At 39.4% G+C, this 25,107-nt stretch overlaps 1 protein-coding gene across 1 annotated transcript in view; it reads right to left on the reverse strand.

Annotated features, from left to right (window-relative positions):
- The window catches only part of UHRF1BP1L (UHRF1 binding protein 1 like), a 2,202,923-nt gene that overhangs the window by 1,020,941 nt on the left and 1,156,875 nt on the right, over window positions 1–25,107 (reverse strand). The gene's annotated exons all lie outside the window — the stretch shown is intronic.

Below are 25,107 nucleotides of genomic sequence, written 5' to 3' on the forward strand. Positions count from 1 at the left end.
AATCAAGAGTCTAAAGGCTAGTGCTCTAATCTGTGTGAGAGTTTAGGTAAAGCTCCAACTAAAGATATGCCAAATGGTGTCCAACAGAATGTACAGGAAAACAGCACATGCTGAACTACGAAAAATACAGACGCCTGTGATTTCAAATGCACATAATCCTTTATTAATTAGAATAGAAAGTTAGAAAAAAAAGACTAATGCAATATAATGGAATACTCTGTCACTTCTAAAGAGTGAAAGATAGCAAAAATAAAAAAAGATAACTGATTGCACCAATGCAGTTGCAAGAAATGTATATGTGAAAGGAAAATCAGCAATTAAAAAAAAAAAGGGTGAATAGGAGTTGATCCAAAAACTGCATTCTGTACATGGGATTAAATACAACAAAAAACAACTAACAGAAATCACATTTTTTTTAAAAGAAAAAAGCATATTCCTGGTATGTATGGGCAATAGAAAACCACAATGTTCACTCATGTACTCAGTTCTACACATCACTTGGGTATGACGTTCCCTCAGAAATATTCCTGAAAAGGCATTTATTTGTTTTATTTATCTATTTTTTGCTGACTAAGCCCCTGTATGAGCATGGCCTCTTTTCAGTGGAGATCTGAGATGGTATTTATACTACCTGGGGAAATTTGGTCAGGGATGTGATGCCGTGCCCTGGCCCAGCAATCAAGGAGCCTAAATCCTCACCGCTAACACCAGTGAGGGGCATCCATATAGGGAAAGGAAAATAAATACACACACAGTAAAGTACAATTTCCCTAAAGAGCACACAGAGATTACAGTCAGCCTGGGGCTGGCCTCTCTTTCTTTCCAGGTCCCCAATCAGACTCCCCACTGGCACAGCTATAGGGTCCAGATCTCAGCCTAGTGGGCAAGCTAAAACCTCCAGCACCCTCCCTGTCCAACCAGTGCCTCGTGTCCCCGCCCAAGTAGCTGACACACACACACTATGAGATAAGGGTTTATACAACCACAAAGACACTCCTGGAGAAGGCAGGCACAGGTTCTCCAGCTGTGCCTCTTTTCTGCCCAGTCTAAAAGGTAGTACCAGCTGCCACCACCCACTAATATCAGCTACTCAAAGGCCTTTCTGAAAGGGTGTCCAGTTATTACCGTGCAATATTATTATCCAAATGGTGTTACTGAACAGTCAAGGTTTATTAGAGTGACTTGGTACAGTATCACTATATACATGCAATGTACTCCAGAGCTTAAACTAACTCCACACAAACCAGCCACAGTTGAAAGGTTCAAAAATATTCAACAATAAACAAAAACACAAGACGATACTTCCCACTACACAGTGCTAGTCAAGAGTTCAGAGATCATGGAGAAATACTCCAAACAATACGGGAGAAAAGTTCTGACATCACAGAAAACAAACTAGTCTAATCTTCCTATTTCCTAGCTATATCCAAGAGAAAACACAGTTCTAAATAACTTACATATAGACACAGGCAGTGCTAAGTTGGATGTTCTCAAGACAAATGCTCTGAGCTCTCTGATTCTCTCTCTTTAAATTGATAAAACAGAGTTGCTTCACGTGACATAATTCTTCACACTTCTCTGGCGTAACCAGGCTAACAGAAACTACATTTACATTCTTTTCATCTGGTCAGAAACCAGAGCAATAAAGGACATATATGCAAATTCTAGCCATTAACTCTGGTCTTAAAACACTAGGCAGGATGCCTCCCCCTAGACATATCGACATCCAAATTTTGACATCAAAGACGGTCATAAAATGCTTGGCTTAGCTTTCTTACAGCAGAGTGCACTGTTGTTACATTTTTACAATATCCAATGCAGTCCTTTCACATTTAAGAGAACACTCCTGTGGCTTGCATTAATATTTACAAATGACAGAATTATCTACAAAATTCTATCTGGCTAGGCTGGCAGCCTTCACCTGTCTTCACAAGGGCTTCAAGGAACTTCCCCTACTCTTTTCAATTACATCCACTTAAGCTACCACCAACTCAAGTACATGGGACCATGGTTTGTCTCATCTAAAGGAAGAATTAACCACTACAACAGAACTGTCACAAAAGTACCAAAAATTACAGAATTCATAATTCAGTATCTTTTATTTTAACAGGAATTAGGATCCCTAGGTTTCTACCATTCTCAAAATAATGTGTGTTTGGTGTTTAGATGAAGCAATTTGTTGTTTTAACTGAAAAACAAACCCACTGACCAACTGTTGAATTTTTAGTGCAGCATCTTTATTAGACAATTTTCAGATTTTTTTTTTGGCTGACGATATCACAACCTTACACTTTTTGGTTGGGCAGGTTAGAACAAAGTACTTAATTAAGCACCGTTTTCATTCTGGAAAAGAATAACGCAGAATGAGGTTAACACTACCTTTCACTGTTGTAACTGCTAAAAGGTGTGAGAATTTAATTTAAAACACTTTTTTTTCCCATCTACTTGTTTTATGAATAAAAGGTTGCCTCTGAACCTCAAGGCAGCTCACCTTTCACCTGAATGCCAATTGTCTGTTGCATAATGAAGAGGCTGAGATTGGGTGTTGCTTTGAAACACAACATCAGCTATCATGTTTGTAGATAGTATGGTATACAGGTTCACACAAGCAGCATCTTATTTCAGCAGTGTTATACTGGACTGAAGCAAAGGCAAAGTTGCTACACCACTTATGTGGGCAATCTGACGTAATAATTAATGCAAGCATAAAACAAACACACTGATCTGTATATGCAGCTATATTCTTGTGTTCAGCTGTTGTCTAACCGTATAAACAAGTTAACATTAATGAAGGTTATATTATGCATTTAATTAACTGTTCTAAATATCATGACTGTCAGGAAGCAAACATTCATCTCAATTTCTTATACATCCATGTCAAGCTATAAAAGGTCTTGACTAAAATATTCTGCACCTATCCCAGAATAATCTGGCCTTAGTCCTTTAGGTGGTATCATTTTGTTGCAACCAAAACACAACTTTTACAAGAGGTACATAAAATTGTTGAATTGTTAGTGCTGTAGCTTATTTTAACAGGCTTCAGGAAGCATTTTGGTCACTGATAGCCTTCCAATTTTGGTTAGCTAAATTCTTTTATTCAGCAAAGCACTGTTTTAATTTTGCAAAGTACAAAGCAAAAGTAAGTGATGCACACCTTTTTGTTGTGTTTACCTGCGCAAGTCTGCCATTAACTTTGTTTAAAATGTTTCCCAACTGCTTGTTTATGAAAGAAAGCTTGTCCTTCAGTTTTAACCACATCAATTTCCCCTCATTCCTATGAAATAACTGATTGTTCCAACAATGAAGCACAATGGTTGGGCTCATCCCCTTCTGTTCTCTGAACCATCAACCACTTAGGGATTGGATCCTAAAATGTCAAACCCTTATAAATGTTATCCAAACCATTAATTTATAGTATAATTTATTTGCTCTTTTGCTGTTGCTGCTCTTGTGAGACTCTCTGCATCATTTTTTTCTTATACTTTACAACTGTATAGCAAATATTTTCAACAAAAGTTATGACTCAAAATCAGTAATGAAACTGCAGTTTCTGTGCAAATAAAATACAGTAAATAAAATACAATTTGTATTTAAAAAAAAAAAAAAGCATAATATATTCTGTGCTGGTATGGTTAGTACTGAAGAAGGGTTTCACTCGAAAGCTTTGCTGTGATATATTAAATTGTTTTCTGCCTACGTTTGTTTGTTTCTCTGGTATGCACATGCTCATTTGTAATACGTTGGTTCAGTGGCCAGAGTGGAATTTATTACACACAAAAACAAATCAATGTGCCTTTCTGAAGAATTACCAATATATGCTTTTTGCCACCAACAGCAGTAAAATCTTTCAAGGTTCATTTACCACACAGTTTCACAACAGTCAGCATGGGAATTTTACTGTTTTCCAATTAGTATAATCAAAACAGACCATCAATGACCATGTTAACAAAGAGCAATAAACCTGTCACAATGAGTAATGCAGCACTCCTGTGGGCTTTCAGTTTCATGTTTTGCCTGTATCTTGTTCATGCCACTGTTCTTAAGCGCAGCAGGGAATTGGTTCCATTAGACATGCTGTTCATACTACTGTTTCACAGGCACAAGGGAAACTGGAAAATGTCTTAATTACCAAAAATGTCAGCTGTAGTGGTCACTACTTATTTTATTGAAAATGTGTTGTGTACCCACGGCAAATCTGAACTACTACTTTCTGATACAGTATGTGATCACACACACATTTCCGGACAGCCCCATCCACACTGCATTCAAGGATCAGATTGTCAGTAAGGTCAACATAATCCCTTTATGCCAAGATGTTAGTTTTCTCAACTTTTATCACAATGTTATGCAGAAGATAAAGGAGAATTTGTTAAAATGGGAACATTTAAACTTAGAATAAGTCCACATAATCCAAGCTTTGCAGTTGCATATCATTCCATGTCTTGTATTTAGGACAATCCCTTTGAACACCCCCCCACCCCGAAAGAGGAATGATAGTCACTTGAATTAACTGGATGAAAGTTTTCTTCAGGGCAGCACACCATGCAACAATTGCCTAGGAAAAAAATACTTTACCAAGAGTAAAAGAATGGCCTTACAGCATCATATTTAAATATATATTTACTGGCAATCCAACTAACATTTTCCAGAAAATGTTAAAGGGGTCAGGGGGAAATGATATGGAAAAAATGTAAAGCAAAAACAATGGCTAGTGCTGTATGGTATAAAAGACTTGTTGGAAGTGTTCTGGGGCAAGAGGAAGGAGGATTTTGAAAATGTTTAGGGAGAATTCCCTAAAAGGTTGGTCTCAGAAAATAATACTGCCAATATGGGGGAGACCCGGGGAAAGAAAGAGGCTGAAAGATAGAGAAACGCTTTATGTTACTGGGTTTAGATAATGGGTGAACAGAATCAGAAATCCTTGGTGCAAATTAAAAATAATTTGTACTTCCACAAGCTGATATGAATGATTATTGGCAGTTGGTGGGAGAATTTTAGTCTTCTAAATTTGTTGCAGTGCCTAGAGAGAATTGGCCCCCTTGCAGCCACAGAGCACTCTTACAGAAGGCATTTCATACTCAGGATAAGGTACAAAGAAAGGAGAGGTTTGGAGAACCTGTTGTCTAGCAATATCACTGCAGAGCAATAGGAAACATATGCCTGCTGCACTGTGCTACAGAAAATTCAAAATATTTGCTTGTAAGTGTTTGCACATACACCAGCAAAGACAGCAAAAAATTTGGAGATGTAACTTTGAAAAAACAGAGACGCGGAAATAATTTTTCTTTCTGGTCCTGTATACTGGATCCAAGGTCAAGGAGAAGATCTGAAGCTAACTATGGGAAAAGTACAGCTATGCAAGTAAATATACCAAAACAGTAGAGATTTAGATCAGGCCAAGGATCGGACCCCCACCAGCCACATTCCACAGATTTCAGGCACCTTCTATATGTCCTACCACCACTCTGCACGAGACAAGAAAGATGAGAGGCATCTATTCAAACATTTACAGTAAGTTTATTTACATAGTTTCACTGCTGTACATCATTAGATTATGACTGCAAAAGCAATAATCTATATAGGATGTATACCAGCATTTAGAAAGCAAGGGAGGATGCAGAATGGATAGGAACCAGAAGCCCTGGGAATAGTCTTAGCAAGCCGGCATTGGACATATAGAAAAATCTAACTTGAATGGCATGATAAATATATGCGCAAAACACCAAATTACTGCCTCTAGCAAATTTCTAAAGACAACCCCTTTTCAAAATATCTTGAACAGTAGGCCCTGCCTTTGCCTAGAAGTCACTAAAGGTGAGAGTAATGACAGGGAATAACAACTACTAATTTTGACACTGGCAACAAAAGAAGCAGCAGCAGTGCCCAGAAATAAGTGAATTTACTGAAATTATAAAAAGTTGAGGAAATATGAGAAGATAGAATACACAAGGAAGAAACAAAGCTGGCTAGTAAATGGTTATCCTGTCTGCAGTATCTACATAAGACATTCAAGCAGCAAGGGAGACCAGAGGAATACAAAGGGAAGAAGTGCGGAAAAGTAAATTAAGTATAGTCATAATTTAAGATGAAGTAAAAATTAAAGTTATGTACTCACCATAACTATGCATCTCTGTTGTCCATTTTCATTCTTCCTCAAAAAATGGGTCTTGAATCTTACTCTGTCATGTTTTTTTCTAGATTCTTGGATCTGACTCTTGAGCTCCTTCCTTTACCCATAATGTCCCTTACTGCTACATTAACTCATATCAAGTTTGTTGTTGCCAAGTATGGCCCAAGGCATAAATAAATAAAATAATAACAAAAGACAATATAGGTACAGAACAGAGGCTCAAACTGGAACAGTGATTCCAATATACCTCATCAGGTCACTCCCAAAGCCAATGAATAGGTGGAAGGGGGGTGGAAAGTTGAAGAATGAAAATGGACAATAGAGATGCATAGTTATGGGAGGCCTCATGGAAGGGTGTTCCATAGAACCAAATTCAGCCCTGTTGCTAAAGATGATAGCCAACTTGTAATGAGTAATAAAAGTATGAGAACTGGACCAAGTGGCAGCAGCGCAAATATCATCAATGGAAGCCCTGGCCCAGAAAGCAGACTATGCAGCCATGGATCTAGCTGCATGAGCTTCTGGAGGTCTGGGTAAGGATAATCCTCTCAGAGAATAAACAAAGGAAATGCAATCTGTTATCCATTTGGCCAAGGTAACTTTGGATACTGGTTTTCCAAACTTGTTTCTGGCAAAGGAAACAAATGTCTTTTGGTCTATGGAGATAAAAATTAAGTTGTCTATGTACATCTAAAAGATGAAGCATGTATTCTCCTTTATTGTCAAACTCTGGAAAGAAGACTGGCAAATTGATTACTTGATTTATATTTTACTCAGACAACTTTTGGTAGAAAGGAAGGGTTTGTACATAAGGTCACTCTATCTTTGTGGAAATTCAAATAAGGCAGTTTTGAAGCGAGAGCTTGGATTTCAGAAACTCATTTTGCAGATGTAATAGCCACAAGAAAAATTGTTTTCCAAGAAAAATTTTAGATCAGACAGCCAAAGGCTCAAAAGGGGACTGAGCTCAAGTTTGTAATAGAACAGTAAGATCCCAAGGTGGAATAGGATCCTTTACCGGAGGCCCAAGCAGAAGGCCCTTAAAGAATGCCTTACATGTTTTGGAAGAGGCTAGTGAGTAAGTATTCTGTTCTGTGTGGTAATTAGAGATGGCTGAAAACTGCACTACAACAATGGAGTAACTGGCACCACCCTGAAAGACAGAAGCAAGAAAATCTAAAACAGCAGGAATTGGAGAAGTGAAAGGATCCAACTTTCTCTGTTCTGCCCAATAGGAAACTCTCTTCCATTTACTCTTATAAATTTTTCTTGTAGGAGGTTTCTTGGCTGAATGTATGATCTGTCGAAGAGGAGAGGAAAACCTGGACTGTCTAGCCATCATTGGAACTGGAGAAACCATGCAGTCAATTTGAGAACTTGAATGTCCAGATGAATCATCCTTGGATGTGATAGTAGATCTGGACTGGGATCCAGTGTCCAAGATGGAAAGAGGAGATGAGACCATAGGAATGGGAACCACACCTGCTGTGGCCAGAAAGGGGCAATGAGGATTATCTTACTCTTCAACCATTGTGCTTTCTGAAGTCATTTTGGTATTAAAGGAGGGGCGAGACTGGAGGGCCAAGTGTGGACTAAAGCATCTGTCTGTGACCCCCTTGAAGGGGAATTAGGGCAAAGAAAGTTTCAATATGCACACTTACCATGAATGTGGATGTTTGAGTGTACTCACTGTTACAGTCCTGACTAGTGGGATTTCCTGCTGTGGAATCCCTTGGCTGGCCTGACTACCAGAGTAGAAATCTCCCTCCTCCTAAGGCTGGCAGATGTCCTATCCAATGTCAGTATGCTTGGATATAAAGGGAGCCAGCTGTTGCCATGACATCACTCTTTTCTCTCCATTGGAGCCTGAAGAAGTGTTTCAATGTGTTGGCTGGTCTGTACCAGAATGAAGTCTTCTAAAAGCTAAGAAGCCCATTGGGGAACTTTTTTTTTTTTTTCTTGCTTTAACCTATGTCAGATAAGGTTAACAATTGTCTCCACTGTGGTAAGCAAATCCCACACTGAGACATTCATATGTTGTGTCACCTGTTTAGGGCCTGTTTATGATGTCCATAATTGCTGTTTTAGCATACATTTCAACTCTAGGACTGTCAGACGTAGGGCTGACAAAAGTGAAACACGAACATCCTGCTGCACTTGTAGTTGAGGGGAGAGACAAAAAGGTCGCAGCAAGGTTGACCTCATTGATGAAAAATCACTTCCATCACCGCTTGACTGATAGACTACTAGTGAGGCATCATATGATTTTGTTGAGCTTGTCAGCTAAAACGTTGGATTTCCACACTATGCATTTTTTACAAGAAAGCGGTTGGAAGAGATCAACCATTGCCATACTCTCATTGCTACTTGGCAAAGGGGGTAAGATCTGGTTCCCCCTGCCTGATGATGTACCAAATCACTAACATATTGTCTGTCTGGATAGAAATTGTTCCTGAGAAAGAATTCTGAAAGGCCTGCAATGCTAACAGAACTACTCTCATCTCTAAGACAATGATATACAAATTGGTCTCTTCTGGAGATCTTGTACCCTGGACAATCTGTCCCAAGAAAAGCCGTTGGGAGGCATCTGTGATCAACGTGGTCTTTGGGGGAGGACAGATAAATGGCTATCCATGACAAACTTTGTTGACTGTATCCACCAAACTAGGGAGTCTTTGCAGGCTCATGAAAGTTTTATAGGATGTTTCAAAGGATGCTGAAACATCAAACACTGTACTACCAGGGTCCACTTAAGAACTCTCATGTGAAGGTGCACTGTAGTTATAAGGGTGATTGCTGCAACCACTTAACCTAAGCCTTGAAAAAACAATCTTGCTGGAGGACAGGGATGCATTAGAATTTGTCTGATGTGCAATCTTGGGGAATGAACTCTGCTTTGAGGTTAAGAAATGTGAACTGACTTGACTGTATCCAGGCGAGCTCCTAAAAACTCCAAGACTTGAACTGGTTGAAGATGGAACTTGGAAAGATTAACTGTGATCCCTAAGAATGGACACTACAGTAAGTAATCCCTGGCCTTCTCTAGGAGATGCTTGGTTGGTGCGGAATGGAGCCAGTCGTCTAAATAACAAAATACTATGAATCCGTGCAGTCTGAGATGAGCTGCCATCACTGACATACATTTGAACACCCTGGGGGCTGTGGTGAGACCAAAGGGCAGGGCCCTGAACTGGTAATGACTGGCATCCAGCTGAAAGCGCAGATATCTTTGAGCGCAGGTGTTTAATTTGATGTGATTGTATGCATCTCAAAGATCTGTGGAGCATATCTAGTCAGCCTTTTGTAGAAGAGGTACAATGGACTGAATCATGATCATCCAGAACTTCGAGTTCTTTACAAATTGATTTAGATGACTGAGATCCAAAATAGGTCTTAGATCCCCTGTTTTCTTTGGCATTAAAAAGAACCTTGAGTAAATTATGGACCCTGTTTGTTCTGGTGGGACCTCTTAGATGACTCTTTCTAATAGCTTTCTACTTTTTAGAGCTGCCAACTCCCTCTGACTGGTTGGAACATCAGGGAGAACTCTTTGTGAGGTACTTTGTAAAAAGGGAATGAAATATCCTCTGGATATGATCCTTTGCACCCACAAATCTTTTGTGATGGCTGTCCAGGTGTTTGGGTGCAAAGACAAACTCCCCCCAACTGCCTCCAGAGAAGAACAGTTGGGCAACCTTCCACAAGCACTGAAAGGGTCTATCCGAGAAACAGCCTCGGAACCATTGGTTCTGCAGACCCCCTCTGCCATTAGGATGGCATCCTCCATTATTTCCCCCTCTGCCTCTGGGAGAAAAATCCCCATGGGAGTCTTAAAAAGGTTCTTGAGATTTTTAGAACAACATTTTCTTACCACCATGTTGATTCCTGGAAAAAGGTCTTTGCAGGGTAGAAAAATAGATTCCAACAGCAGACAAGGTCTTTCACTGTCACTCACTGCAGGAAAGTGTCTCTAATTGTGGGTCCAAACAGAGAAGATCCATCAGAGGGAGCACTGATGAATGAGGACGTTAAGGGCTTCACAAAATCACACAATCTCATCCAGGCATGTCTCCTAATAGCTATGCCTGAACCAGCAGCCTGTGAAGGAACCTTCAGTTGCATGAGAAATTAACCTCATGGATGCAGTTGAGACAGATTGTAGGATGGCCAATTGAGAGGATTAAGTTGTCTCTTCCTCTGCAGACAAGGACTCAAGAGTAGACTTAGAGAGTTCCTTAATCAAGTCCCTCTGTAATCTAGTAAAGTGTGACAGATAATTAGCAACCATAAAGCAAAGGTCACTGAACCGTAAGCATGCTTTCCATGTCTTTTTTAATGCCCTAGACTCTCTATTGGAGGATGGACATTGGAGCTCTGTTCAGCTAGCTCCTTCTTGGTGGCTGCCGCAACAATCATAGCCTCTACAGGGATTCCCTTACTCCAAAACTGCTGGTCTTTAGAAGCCTCAAGGATCTTATCTGGGTAAAGGGTAATGGGCTCTATGGTGTTCAGCTACTTCCAAGCCTGGCAGGAGACAAGATCTGTAAGTTCATCTGCTCAGGGGGTGGGGGGTTAACCCAAGACACAGATGTGCCAGACCAGAATGTTTCTTGGAATACTACTTCCTCCTGGGAAGAGTTTCTGGAGGGCCAACCACCTTTTTAGTGTAGGATCTCTAAAATGTCTCCACAGGAAAGGTCTTCTGGTTGAGACCTTGGGGACCCTTCTCCCCTATCAAAATCGGTGTTTTCAGTCAAAGATTCCTGAGGGGAATCTAAGTGCCACCTCTTGCACAATCTCTACTGAAAAAACTTCTTCAGTGGGATGCTCTGGAGAGGTACTGGAAGAAATGGGAAATTACTGAATTGGAACTGCCTGGAATCTCTTACGGGCTTGGCTGTCTCTGTGGAGTAGGGTGATGAGACTCGGAGCTCAAATCCAGTGGAGGGAACAGGAATAGGATCTGAGGAAGTGAGAGTCAAAAAAGCCCTCCGACAAGAGAAAGCCCTCTCCACTACCTCGAAGGCAGAGTGACCAGGAGAAGTAGATATCAACTTCACCGGAGCCATAGCTCTCAGCTCAACTGAACCTCCACCCCTCCCGAATATCCTCTCAGAGGAGAGAGTCAGACCTGAGCTGTCCAGTGCCAAGGCTCCAAAACCCTCTGAGTCTAAGTCATCCCCCCGGATCCAATGCCAATGCTTTGGACTCAGAGACTCAAGGGTATGTTTGGATCCAAAGCTTCAATTGTCAGTGCTCTCAGGTTCCATGGCTCCGAAACTGTAGGTCAGATCAGAGGAGAAGTCACAATAGGATGAGAAGCTGGTTGAAGGCTCACAGATCTGACAAGAGATGGAGCCCATAAAATTCCTATCTGGATCTGTGCTCTAATAAATTTTCTCATCATCCTGTCCACATCTGCCTCAGAAAGACTTTGGGAGAACCTAATTGAGGAAGAGGTGGATGGGGACAAGACAACTTTTTAGAAGTCTCCTGTAAAAAAGGAGATATGAGCCTAGGAGGCACTGGCTCCAGAGAAAAATGGGGGCTTTGGAGATGTGGAGAAACCAATAGTTGGATCTGAGGGAGTCAAATACAACACTATCTTAATCTAAAGTGGTTGCTCCGAAATTGGAGCAAATCTCAGAGACCGAGCACTTCCTATGCTCCCTGGGTTCTAAAGTTTTCTGCTTTTTAGAGGGGGTTGAAGCCCCTGAAGTAGAAGCTGTCGAAGACGCAGAAGGTAAAAGGCCTTTTAGGACTAAATTGTTTCATCTATCACTGATAACCCTCAAGTTGAATACAGCACAGATTTCACAAGGCGCTTCTAAATGGGAAGTGCCTAAACAAAAAAAGCACTCCCTGGGGGCATCAGTGTTGGGTACCTTATGCCCACAGGAAGTGCACTTTTTAAACCCAGTAGGCTTTTCAGCCATCTCAAACAATAAACTATAACAATCTAAATTATATATATATATATATATATATATATATATATATATATATATACACACACACACACACACACACACACACACATACATTACATAGATATATATATATATTTTTTTTAATATATAAAAAGAAAGCAAAATTACCAGCAATAGTAAAAACAGCTACTTCCAAAAAAGTAGTTAAAGATAATACCAGCAATGGTACTCCTAATACCCACAGAATGGGTATAGAGAGGAAGAAAAAGGTTTAAACAAAGGGAGAAAGGGAGAAATATTAAAAGCCTTGTAGATTCAAGTTAAGAAGACTAACAAAAAAACTCTTTAGTTTAACTCTTGAAACATAGCCCTGCTCAAGAAATCGTAAATCCAACTGAATTGTTAGAGTGGCAAAGGAGACCTAAGGTAATGTAGCAATAAGGGGCATTATGGATAAAGGGAGGAGCGTGAGAGTCGGATCCAAGAATCTAGAAGAAAATGGCTGAGTGTGATCCAAGACACATTCGCTGAGGAATGAATGAAAATGACATCATCAGATTACACATGTTAAAAGATGACTGACCTTACTACTTGAACTTAATGTAATGGATTGTTTAAGCTTTTTATTTTTCCTGTGTTTTTTATGAATGAATGCAATAATATGATATTTAAGTGTAAGACTATATTTAAGACATGTGATTATATTAGAAGAGATGTATAGACATTTATAGTTATGCGTTTATAGGTTCATCTGTGTATACTAGGTTAACGACCAGTAGGGCCCTTATAAGCTTAGCCATGCAACCCAAATTTGACCCACAAATCTGATGTAGGGGTGATTTACTGACTGCATCTGTCCATCATAGACAAAGGAGCCAGTCCAGAGATGAATATCTGATCTGTCTAAGTTGTGCTTAAATAGGGATACAGAGGAACTCACATGGATGGGGAGCCTGTTGCAAAGAATGGGAATTCTCTGAGAAACTTACATCTCTCCAACATGTCCTATTCATGTTGCATGCAAAATTTAGGTCTTTTAATCTAAGATTCCTGATGCTGTTTGTTTTGCAGATGTGCAAAAGGTTCATCAAAACAGGGTCCAGGGATGCCTTGTACAATAGACAAAGATCACCTCTCAGAAGTCTGCATGATACCGACTAAAGAGGCAGGGCTTTGAGGCAATCAGCATAGCACACTGTTTACTACCTGTATTAATTTTGTAAGGAACCTTTGTGGACGTTCCAGTTGCTGCATGTGTCTGGTCAGGTACATACCAAAGGGGGCATTATAATACTCTTATGATGGGTTTGATAAGGGCAGAGTACAGTGGTAGGATGACCTCTCTGGACCTCAATGCCATACCTTTGCTTATAAGTTGAGCAATACAGAAGGATTTTCTTACTACCTTGGACACATGCTGGCTGAAGGCTGTTACTATCTGCATCAGTTCCCAGACCCCTAACTAGTGATTCAACTTTTAAGAGTGATTTAATGATGGAGTTTACCTGGGGTGGCAGACATGTACTATAATGCATTTCTTGATATTGAGTTTTAAACCATGGCTTTGGCAACATGCATTTATCTCTATTATATCTTTGTGAAGGATGTTCTTATCTTGGGGGTATTCAATGACTGCACCCAATTTGCAATGATCTGTTAACTTGCTCAGCCAGAGGCTTTGACATTAGCTTTGACATCAGAGAAGTAGATGCCAAAGACAAGTGGGCCCAGCACACAGCCCTGGGGGACTCTACTGTTGAATGTTTTTTTTGTGGAGGTGACCTCACTAATTCTAACTTCATGGGTCCCATCAGTGAGACAGCTATCTATCCAGCATGTTATAAAGGGGTTTCTATTTAGTTACGTAAGTTTGCTGACAATGTCTGAGTGGGGTACCGTATCAAATGCTTTAGCCAGATCTAGGAAGGCAGTATGCACCATTTTCCACTCGACCATTACCTTAGTGACCTTTCCAAAAATCCACCAGATTCAGTAAGCATGAATTTTCTTTGACAAAGCCAAACTGGGATGGATCCAGTGTCTGGAAGTCTCCTATGCCCTTGTTGATAATTTCCATGGTTTTGCAAATAAGACTGGTCAGACTAATGGGTCTGTAGATTCCAGTATCTGTTGAAGGTCATCCCTTATGGAGGAGGATGACCGTCTCAGTCCTCCATTCATGTGGCACAAAACCTGTTTCAAGACTACAGTTAAATGATTCCAGGCGTCCTGATAAGTTGGATTTTAGGCACTTCAGAAGACATCTTGAGATGTCATCAGGGCCCACTGAGACCATGTTCTTAGTTTTAGTGAGTGCAGACAGTACATCCCTAATTATAGGTTAAGGGGTTACGTTTGATGGTATTTTTGGGGGGTAGTTGAGGGTGAGAGAAGGGTAAAGTTGGAACTGAATTTGTCCGCTAACAGGTTAGCTTTATCACCAGCCTCTGAGAATGTGGCACCATTAACCACCAGTTCAGAACATTCTATGTGCTACCATCGAGGTTTCTGACATAGAAGGTCTTATTGTTGTATTTCACCTGGAAGGCTATCTTAACCTCATAGTTGGCTTTGCTTGCCATAATTAGCATTTTTAGTTGCCTATTTGCATTGATGAGAGAGCTTTTATCTTTACGGGAATTACCCTTTCTAATTATTGCCATAATTTTTTTTCCTTTTATTGCATATCCTGTTTAACATGGGTTGCCACCAGAGTTGTTTTGTTTCTGGAGCTAGTCCTGGCCTTACTTCTGGTAATAATAGCAGCCTCTCTGCAGCCACTGACATGGTTGTGCAGAGTCTCTGAAAGCAATTCACCATAGGCTGCTGTGATCTCTGGGTTTGGAGGGTACTGAATTTTGACAAACCATCACTTAATAAAAGGTAGTTTGCCTTGGAATAGTTCCTAATGGTTACTGTTTTTAATGGAATTATGGAGTTGATTTTAATTTTGTAGGAGAGAGCTTTATGGTCAGACCTTACCATGGAGGACGAGGCATGGGAGGGGGTACAGCCTTCTCCCATATTTGCAAGCACAAGGTCCAGTAAGTTGGAGCCTTTTGTGGCATCCTCAATATTTGGTCAAAGGTGTTTGCATTTATAAATCCCGTAATCTAAAAGGATAATTAAATTCTCCCATGAGTAGGGCGTTAGGTTGGATGGTAAGTGTCTCCAGTAGGTCCAAGTATGCACTGTGAGCTTCTTGGGACATGAAGTGTGACCTGTAGCTGGCTAGTATATGGTATGGGATTTTATCTATGGTGATCTGCACAAAGATCCTGTTTGACCACCATAGAGGTATGCTTGTTACTGATATATACTGAGACACCTCCACCTTTAGCCCTTCTCTGCGCAGCTACTGATCTATAAGCGTGGAAGACACTGAAACCCTGCACTGCTGGGGTACTCTCTTCCCTTTAAACCATATCTTAGTAAATGCACAGATGTCTATATTCTCAAGCGTGAGGAGGGCTTGGAGGGAGTAATGTTTTTTATTTAGGCTTCTGGCACTGAGCAGTAACACCTCGAGGTTTAGATGAGTTGATTTTGCTACGTCACTAGGTTTGTCAATTTAGCATTGCCTAAAAAGGATGGGGGTGGATAAAGTTTAAGCCAGTATTCAAAGGCCCTGAGGGGAAAGATGCAGACCATCCTTGGTAAAGCATCATGTTCTGTTAACCATATCCTCCCAAGGTGACAATATTGGATCCCTTTAGAATGACATCAGAAAGACAGCTAGTTGTTGAAATCATTTTTTTGCTCATACTGCGGCATCATCCTCTGTGATGGCAATATACTATTCATACAAGCCAGACACACAGGGGTAAAGCTAAATTGTATCTCTTCTTCATACAAGTCCAGGTTGGTACATCTCAGGTCATTTACACTTACACAGATTACAATGCAATCATACTAGTACCCGTGGTGTAATGTCTTGAGTACATGCATGATTTGGCAAACCCTGGCTCCAAATATAGTTCTTATCCTTGTTCAGCCTGGTTAGAGCAGTATCAGTGCATCTTATAATGGAGTCCCCCTATGACAAGAGTCCTGGGAAGTGTGTTTGCTTGTCTTAGGGTCTTAGTGTTTGGGGCTCCACTGAGACCGACAGTATTGTGTGGTGTTAGGTGTTGTTTAGCCTTTGAACATGTTACTTGTTTTTTGTAACTGCCAGTAGAGTCCCTGGAGAATGGTCATAAAGACTGCTCTACACCTGAAGGAGGAGTCTAGTGCAAGGGGTTCCCAAAGTGTGTGCCGCAATGCCCTGGGGAGCTGCCGCTTCCTCACAGAGGTGCCACAAACTAATAAGCTTATCCACAAAATAAACCGTGAACTAATAAGCTTAGTTACTAAGCTTATTAGTTCGCGGTTTATTTTGCGGCCGCCCTAAAGGTTACAGGCTACAGTGCCTTCAGGAAGAAAGCATGAGCAGTACTTAACTGTGAGGTAAACCTCCATGAAGAAAGACAGTTTTCGTACTGTACATGACAAGCTTTCAGGAACAGAAAGAAGGGTTGATATAACAAGTGGTGTGTCATTTCCTGAGAATAAATTTCAGGAAATCATCTGGGATATAAACTCTGTTCAAAGGGGTAAAAGCAGTCAAATTGCTGGACAGTTTACTTCCTCCTGCATCATAAAAGACCGACTGGAACAGCTCAAAGTGGTAAGAAAAGTCACTTCTTTCAAACTCTAGTTTAATAAGGGAATGTAACTACTAAGTTTGTGGACAGACTGTTTTTTTATTTTAAAACGCATTCATTTATTTTTTGGTATTTGAAAATTTGAGGAGACAAAAGTCTCAAGTCAGGTGAGCGTCAGGTGATCCAGAATGGTGTATAAAAATAAAGCATTTTTATGTTTCAGCAGTCCGAGTATTTAACGCAGACCTTGCATATTCACTCTGTGTGTCTAAGTAAATTGGCTTAGAAACAGCCTGCCTTCTCATCTGAGCCAAGTATGTACTCTGAAGAAGGTTTGGTTTATATAGCAACATGTGTAGTTCTTTTGTATTGTCCAAGTGCTCTATTATTGTCTTGGATCTTAAGAGTTATTACATTAAAGTAAAACTTTCTATGATGTTAAACTCTTAGTAAAATTTGTTATTCATCAAACGTTGGCTAAAACCATTTTATAAAGCATTACTTTTTTACCACCTCAGTACTCTGTAGGAGTGGCAAACATGTCACAGTAGTAATGAACTTCTGGTAGAAACCATCTGATGTTTGTTTTAACACCAGACCTCATCTACCTTTCACCCAGGGAGATAGAGAAAAAAAAAAGATTAAATCTTGAGAGAAGTGTCTGCAGTTAAGAAGAGCTTCTCTTTTCTTAAGCTTACTATAAAATGATTGTGGCACACTACAGTATTGTTACGAAAGCATTCAGATTTTTTATGCTGTAGCAAAATGTTTTCATGTGTTCTGTTTGGGGCTCTGCCGTTTTTCTTATTTATTTTTGGTTATTGCTAGCTTACAGTCCTCGTTACTTCTCTAACCAAAGGAAACTTAAACACGTCTCAGCCTAGACTTACTACAATTACACAACTCATTACTTTTACCAAAAGGTAAGTTAAAATAAACGCTCAGATAATACGGCTTTAATATGTCTGCTTTTAGCTCTGGATATTTAGCAATTCTACATAATCAGCTTTGTTGTACTTGATATAAAGGCATGAACTAAACCTTCAGGGCAACTGAGAAACACCCAGTCTTCAAAATACAGATAGTGTACCACAAATGCACTTAAACTCTGTAAAGGTCCTCACTACTGCGGGTGTAGCCAGAATACAGTAATCAGTTGAGTTTCTCTCATGACTGTTTTGGTTTGCCGCTAAGTTTCTAAAAGGCTGAACATTAAATTCCTGCAACATGGAGTTGTGCAGAATTTTGCTTGGTGCTAGACCTGAACTTCCTTCCTCATGATTAAAAAAAAAAAAAAAAAAAAAAAAAAAAAATGTTGTATAGTTGTAGGGGTTACAACAGATACAGTAATGTGCATGTATGTATGTGTATATATGTGTGTGTGTATATATATATATATATATATATATATATATATATATATATATATATATATATATATATATATATATATATATATATATACATATATATATATATATATAGATTGTTACTAACCCTTTTAATTTGTTAGAATTTGATGAGGGGGCACTTTGGGAAAACCTGGATTCAACAAGGGAGCTGAGAATCAAACAAGTTTGGGAACCACTGGTCTAGTGTGTCCTGCTTTGTGATAGTTTGTAGACAGGACCAAGTTGCTGCCTCTATAATACTTCTAGAGACCACCTCTTCCCAGAAAAATAGTGAAGTAGTCAAGGCCCTAGAAGAATACCTTGAACCTACCTGGAACTGACTTGTAATGGAGGGAACAGCTAAAGTAAATAGTATGGGACAATCATTTGGAAATAGACTGCTTCGACACTGGTTGTCCTTTTTATCTTACCTTCATAAGAAATGTACAACTGATCAGAATTTCTAAAGGTTTTGGTTCTGTCAAGACCATATAAGAGTTATCCGTGGGCATCCAGGGTGTGAAGAATCTTTTCCTCCCTCATTTTTGGGTTCAGGAAGGAAGACATGGAGATGGACAGCACTGCTTAAAGTAATCTTGGACACCACTTTAAGTATAAATGAAGTGTTCTTTCCTCAAAGAAATCTGACCTTTGTGGAAAATGAGATAAGGCTGACCCACCACAAGAGTTTGCAAGTTAGGCAGTCATCTTGCAAATTTTCATCATCAACAACCCTTTTCCCCATGATCTACATGGGATCTGGGTAGTGAGTTAACTGTCGCCATCTTTCTCGATTCAATGCCACACTCCTGCCTTCTTTGACACTCATGTCTGACTGTCACAGATCTTCTCTCACACAGTCCATCACCACTTTGCTGGATGCCTTTGTTTCCTCTTACCTTCTTACTCCTGCCTCAAATCTTCTTCATCAGATTGTCTTCTGTTTTTCTGCATGTGTTCAAACCACCGTAATCTGTTCTTTTAATCTCTTCTGCAATTGGAGCTACGGTGGCTTCTGCAGATGTGTGCAATAAGCAAAACTGCTTTCCATGTTTAAAACCTCAAATCAGCCTGATATGCTGGTTCAAATGGAGCAAGTGTTCATTTTTTTCAAGGCAAAATTAAGATCCTAAGGAGGAATGTTTTCTAGGTGGGCAGACATGCTGAAACACGAGCCTTGATAGATGAATAAGAAAAGCCAGAGGCTAATAACTTGCACAATTATTGTAGAACCAGAGAAATGCTAGCCTTAAAAGGATCTTGGTTCTTAGTGTGGTGTCAACTAGAAAATCTTTTACATTTGCTAATATATGATCTCTTAGTAGCAGATTTATTTGCCTTTTTAATACCTGCTGCATATCCTGAGGAAATAGATGCCAAAAACATATTAAAATTCTGTGATCCAGGCAGTCAGTTGAGCTATATCAAACAACCCATGACTTGAGTGAGTAGATCCAGTCAGTGAGGAAAACTTGTGGAAATTGTCCTTGTCCACTATCATAATAAGGGAGACCCACTGACACCTGGGTCAGAAGAGTGTCTGTTCAATGATCTTTGAAAAGTCTGTCTGAATCTTCAGAATGACTCTGGATATCAGTGGAAGGGCATAAAGAAACATTCCTGTCCAAAGGAATGAAATGAATCTGTTCTCCAGGCCTGCTTGCATGGAATTCTGGGGCAGATTTTTTTCAGTTGTTTCTTGTGAATGGAGAGCTTGCTCAAAACATGAAAGAGCCCCCCCCCCCCAATTCAATTTCCATATGTGAAGTTCTGTCCTGGTCCTGCTCAGCTTGTCTACCACACAGTTTTGCTCTGACAGAAGATAAGAAGCTTGTACAGTGAGACTGAGTTAAATTGCTATATTGCAGGCTACCATGGCTAATCTGCACAGAACAGAGTATATAGAACTCCCCTGTTTATGTACACATCACTGTGGTGGGTGTCTGTGATCACTTGTAGAGTTCCTGGGGACCAGAAAGATTGAGACGGCTGAGTGCATTTATCACTGTCAACACCTCTATGATGTTAGTGTGTTTTGGTCCGTCTTTCTTGTTCTAAACACATTGTAATTTTAACCCCAAAGACAGCCCCACAAGCAAAGTCTGAAGCATCTGTTGTTACAGACTGTAGTGGAGCTGGAAAAAAGAATGGGAGACCTGGATTCAGATAAAACTCTCTCTACCAAAACAGTTCATTTTTTACAAATCCTGAAACTGAAATCTGAAAAGACGGGGTATTGATGTTAGGATCCTACAGATTTTAAATACCATTGAATCTTTCTCATGTGGAGTCTGGCTAGACAATCTTAAGTATCATAGTTGCTATGAATCCTAAAATCCTGAGAAATTTCATTGCTGAAGTCCTTGACTGAGTAGAAAAACTCAGGCATAGATCAAAACAGAGATCTACTTTTTTCTTGTGGGAAATCTGTTTGAAAGGAATGTACATAGAAGACACCAAGAATACAACTCTGTACAATGGAATTAAACAAGATTTTTTTAATGTTCTCCTAGAAAGCAGTCTGAGAAGGAGATCAACTTACCCAAGATTCCCAGCACTTTGAAAATGACACTGCAAAGATAAGCAAGTTGTATAAACAAGGAAAAATATTTATACCTTGCAGTCTGCAAAGATAAGCAAGTTGTATAAATACAGAAAAATATGAATACCTTGCAGTCTGAAATAGGCTATCACTAGAGCTAGACTCTTTTGTAAGCAACCTTGGAGTAGCAGATAACAAAAAGGGCAATGTAGAGAACCGATAGTTAAATCCTGACCCCCCCCCCCAAAAAAAAATGAAATTGGGGTCTACTGGAATGTGATGAAAAGCATCCTTTAAATCTTGAATTGCCAAAAACTGAGCGAAAGGTGGTATGAAAAGTAACAGGCTGTGTAGGGATAGTGTTTTGAACTTTGCTACTTTCAAGATTTAGAAACAGTTTCTATGAAGCTTCTTTCTTTTGCACCAGAAGCATTCTTGAATAAAGCCTTTACCCCAAAAGGCAGAGATGAACATGTCCTATTACCCCTTGAGCTGCAGATGCTGAATGACAGGGCAAATAAAGAAGTCTGACCTGGTGGATGGGGAGGAATTCCAGAAAAAGTAGGTTGGGACTTGACCTGTCATCTGTACTCCTGTTGGACAAATCTCAGAACCCATTTGTCTGATATCTTTTGCCAAAGAAGGAAATGGAAACCCAAATTTGGGAGAAGAATTACAGGGCTGCCAGTGTGGGAAGGGGAAGAGAGATTTTCTTGAATAGTCATTCTGCCTTAATGAACGGTCCTGGTTTCTTGTAGGCTTCCCTTCTTTTTGAGCCTCTTTGCCATTGTTTTTTAAACATCTGCTTACCTGAAGTTTGCTTTTTTATAAAAGGATCTTGAATTAGAGATGAAACCTTTAGCAAACATGGAGAAGGAATACTTAAAAATCTAAGTCACCCTTGTATCAGTTTTATTCCCTCATCACATTTTTCAGGACCTTAGCAGCAAACAGTCAAAATAAAACCTCATCGTTAAGGGGAAAATTCAAAGTTTCAGCTTTTACATCTTGATGTGAACTTTGAAAGCATAACCATACAGATCTTCTTGTTACAGATCAAGCAGCTGTTGCTCTTGAAGAGGCATCAGCTGAATCGTAAGAACACTTCAAAGAATGTTAGGTTACATGAGAAACAAAAGCAATATGAGAATTTAAGAGATTTATCCTCAAATGAAGGAAAAGTTGCAGTTATGTTCCTCATATTCTCAAAAGAAAAAATATAAAAACATTTTTAGCATGTAAGCTTGACGATTATAATAAGACTGGCCAGTTCTTTTACAAAGTACTACTTGGTAAAAACAAACAAGGAAGGTTCCCCCCACCAAAGGGAACTTATTTGCCCAGATATAGAGATATGCTAATCCACCACTGATCCTTGAAAGCCTGCAAGAGGAGTGCACTTTCGTAATAGAAAAGCTTTGAAGGGTTTGACACCCAGACCACTGAATTTCTCCCCTGCCAGCTCAAAATATAAATGGTCCGGGTGCATGGAAGGAGACCTAAAGCTTGGAAAGTTATCGGTTGGCTGTTACGTCCTAGACAGGATATAACGCATACAGCTTAGGTTGCGCTGCAGCAGTAATCAAACAATGAACATCAAACAATTTATCTGGTAAACAGAAATAGTAAACGATTAATCAGTTCAAACACTGACTCGCGCATTAACTAAAAAGCAACAGTTAATAATAAAAGTAACAGTCTTATGGCCAAACAGACATAAAACATGAGAATCTAAACAGGGGAAAGCATCAAATATGATACCCAATGTGACGTTAAAACAAAACAAAAAGAATCCGTTTATCAGCATTCTTTTCTCATTTTCCATTATATATTTTTTAAAGGGGAAAGTTAATTGATTAATCATGAGTTGATTCATGAAAGTAGCTCATACTACCAGGTATTGCTAAGTAAGCAAAGCCCAAGTAGTCTGCTTCTGAATGAGTTAAAGTTCATTCACTTCTAAACAATAAAATCCTGTATGCTGTCAGCTTTTTCCATTTATGTTGAGGCAGGGGACCTCTATCTTTCCAGTATCTAGTTATTATTTTCTTACTCATCACCATTACGTTTAGGAAAGCTAGACAAAACATACAGGTCAGAAGCATATCTCAGGAAGAGGGTAGGGTTCAGAGTAACCTTCCCCAGCCAGAATTTATCACACTATAATTGGATCTCTATCTTTATGTCATCCAGGTCAGGGTAAAACCAGAAAATGTGCAAACAAATCTTTCCAGAGGGACGTATAACATTTCCAACAGTTAAGGAAGACTGCGGGAAATGTACATGCTAGATGGAACTGCATATAAAAATATATAAATAAGTACTACAAGCCAAAAAAGTGAAAACTTCTTGCTCTGGTTGCATAACCAGGTAGTAAAAGGATCTCCTCCAAGGTTGCTAGTGAAATGCATTCTGCTAGGTCTCACTCCCACAGTATCCTAAATTTGTCTGCAAGGTGAATTTAATAAACAGTTTATATGTAGTAAAAAGATGACATCAGACAGTTAACCAATAGCTGTCCTTGTCGAACATTTATCCACCAAGGTAGCCATCGCAGTCAGTCCAACCTGCCTATTGTAGCTAACTTCAATCTACCAACCCCAATATATAGAAGTTGGAAGGGAATATATTTGTTGGGGAGACATTAAACTTTGACAAGACCTCTGGTCATGACCTAATTTGTTCTCTAGACAGTAACTGCTCCCAGTGTTTAAGTCCTGAGACATGTGAAGACATGCTTGTCCAAAGTTAAGTCCTCTGCCCCCAGCACCAATGAAAGTTTAATAAGCAGCAACCCTAAGAGCCAGTTCATGGTAATCATGTCCCTAAAGGTTTGTGATGCTATATATATATATATATATATATATATATTTGGTACTTACATATTATCGCAACCACTTTCCAAACTCACTACCTGATATTCTAAATGTAGCAGGCGATTGCAGTGTATGCAAGTATCTTTAGCATAAACCATGTCAAGATATCCTCTGTAAATGTTTTTAGCCAAAGTGCTGTTATTTGTGGTTAATCAGGCCCTGAAATAGTTTTGCCGCTGTGTTATGTCATTAGGAGACATGTGCCAACTGCTTTCTTAAAGAATTCCACAGCCAGCCAAAAACACCTCAGGAGAAATGCCTCAAATTGGAGAGCAATTTTTAAACAGTGCCGTTATAAACTTAGGAGGTGCAATAAAATCTTTGCAGTGACAGAAATGTCATGAAGGATATGAAATAGGAACCTGAAAGATTTCTCATTCCTCTGCCGATTGATGTCCTCAATTATTTGGTCCAAAAATGCAGGTTGTACGTGTTACACAATGACAAAACAATAGCAAAGGCAGATTTCATGGACAGTTGTGCATGCTTCAGAGGCATAGTTAGGATGACAGATTTCGCCACCGATTTTATGAACTGACCAGTGTGTTCTGTGTACAGAAATGCAAAAGTCTGTTTAAGTGATAAAAAGTTGTTGGGTCAAACAGGTACCATGCAAGAAAGAGTAAAACTCGTTAGGCGGTTACGACAGTCAGGGTTGCATGTTTGTCCGCACTACCCTCAAGAAAAACAGGAAAACTATGTATTTATCAGCCAAAAAGGTAGAAAGATGTAATAAGGACTGTTATATTGTCCTATTAGAAACTTTTACTACGTTGATCGCCACAACTACTGCTTGGAAAACAGACGGTTTTCCTGTTGGAAATGTGGTTGCGATAATATGCAAGTACCATATATATATATTTATATATATATATATATATATATATATATATATATATATATATATATATATATATTTAGACACATACATACACGTGTTCTTCCAGGACTACCTATCCAACTGAGCAAAGTTTCCAGGGTTGCCTATCCAAATGAGCATAGTTTCCAAATGCGTTAAAAAAATAAATAAATAAATAAAAAGTTTTCCTTCCTAGCTGACATGTTAGAACTAATTTCCATATAAGGTTTATTGTGTCACTGATATAATACAATACAATAGCCTTGTATTATATGTCATTTGGTCTTGATAACTGTGCACAAGCAACATTTAAAGTAGGAAAGCTGCAGCACCACAACGTCATCAACCGGGGGGACAGGAATGGGATATAAAGGAATTTCAGTAGGAGGGAATGTATACATTTTTGGGAAATGATGAAGGATCGACAATAAAACATTAACAGATACGAACAAAAGTCAGCCAGGAATATTTTAGAAGACTAAAATTAATATTGAAAACAGTCCTGACATCTAGGAAGAAAGTCAGAGCTATAAACCAATTTGCTTTTCCTGTTCTAACTTATAGTCCTGGGGTGACTGACAGGCTCCAATAGGTATCAGATTAGTTGGACAAGAAAACAAGAAAAATGCTTCACACTAATCAAATGATATATAAAAATAAGTTTATACCAAATATGATATATTCCTCAATCTGAAGGAAGTATGGGCCTCCTCAAAATTGATTACATGGACATATA

Source organism: Protopterus annectens, chromosome 11.part0 (genome assembly GCF_019279795.1).
Source record: "Protopterus annectens isolate FY-2018-M chromosome 11.part0, PAN1.0, whole genome shotgun sequence".
NCBI classification, from domain to species: Eukaryota; Metazoa; Chordata; order Ceratodontiformes; family Protopteridae; genus Protopterus; species Protopterus annectens.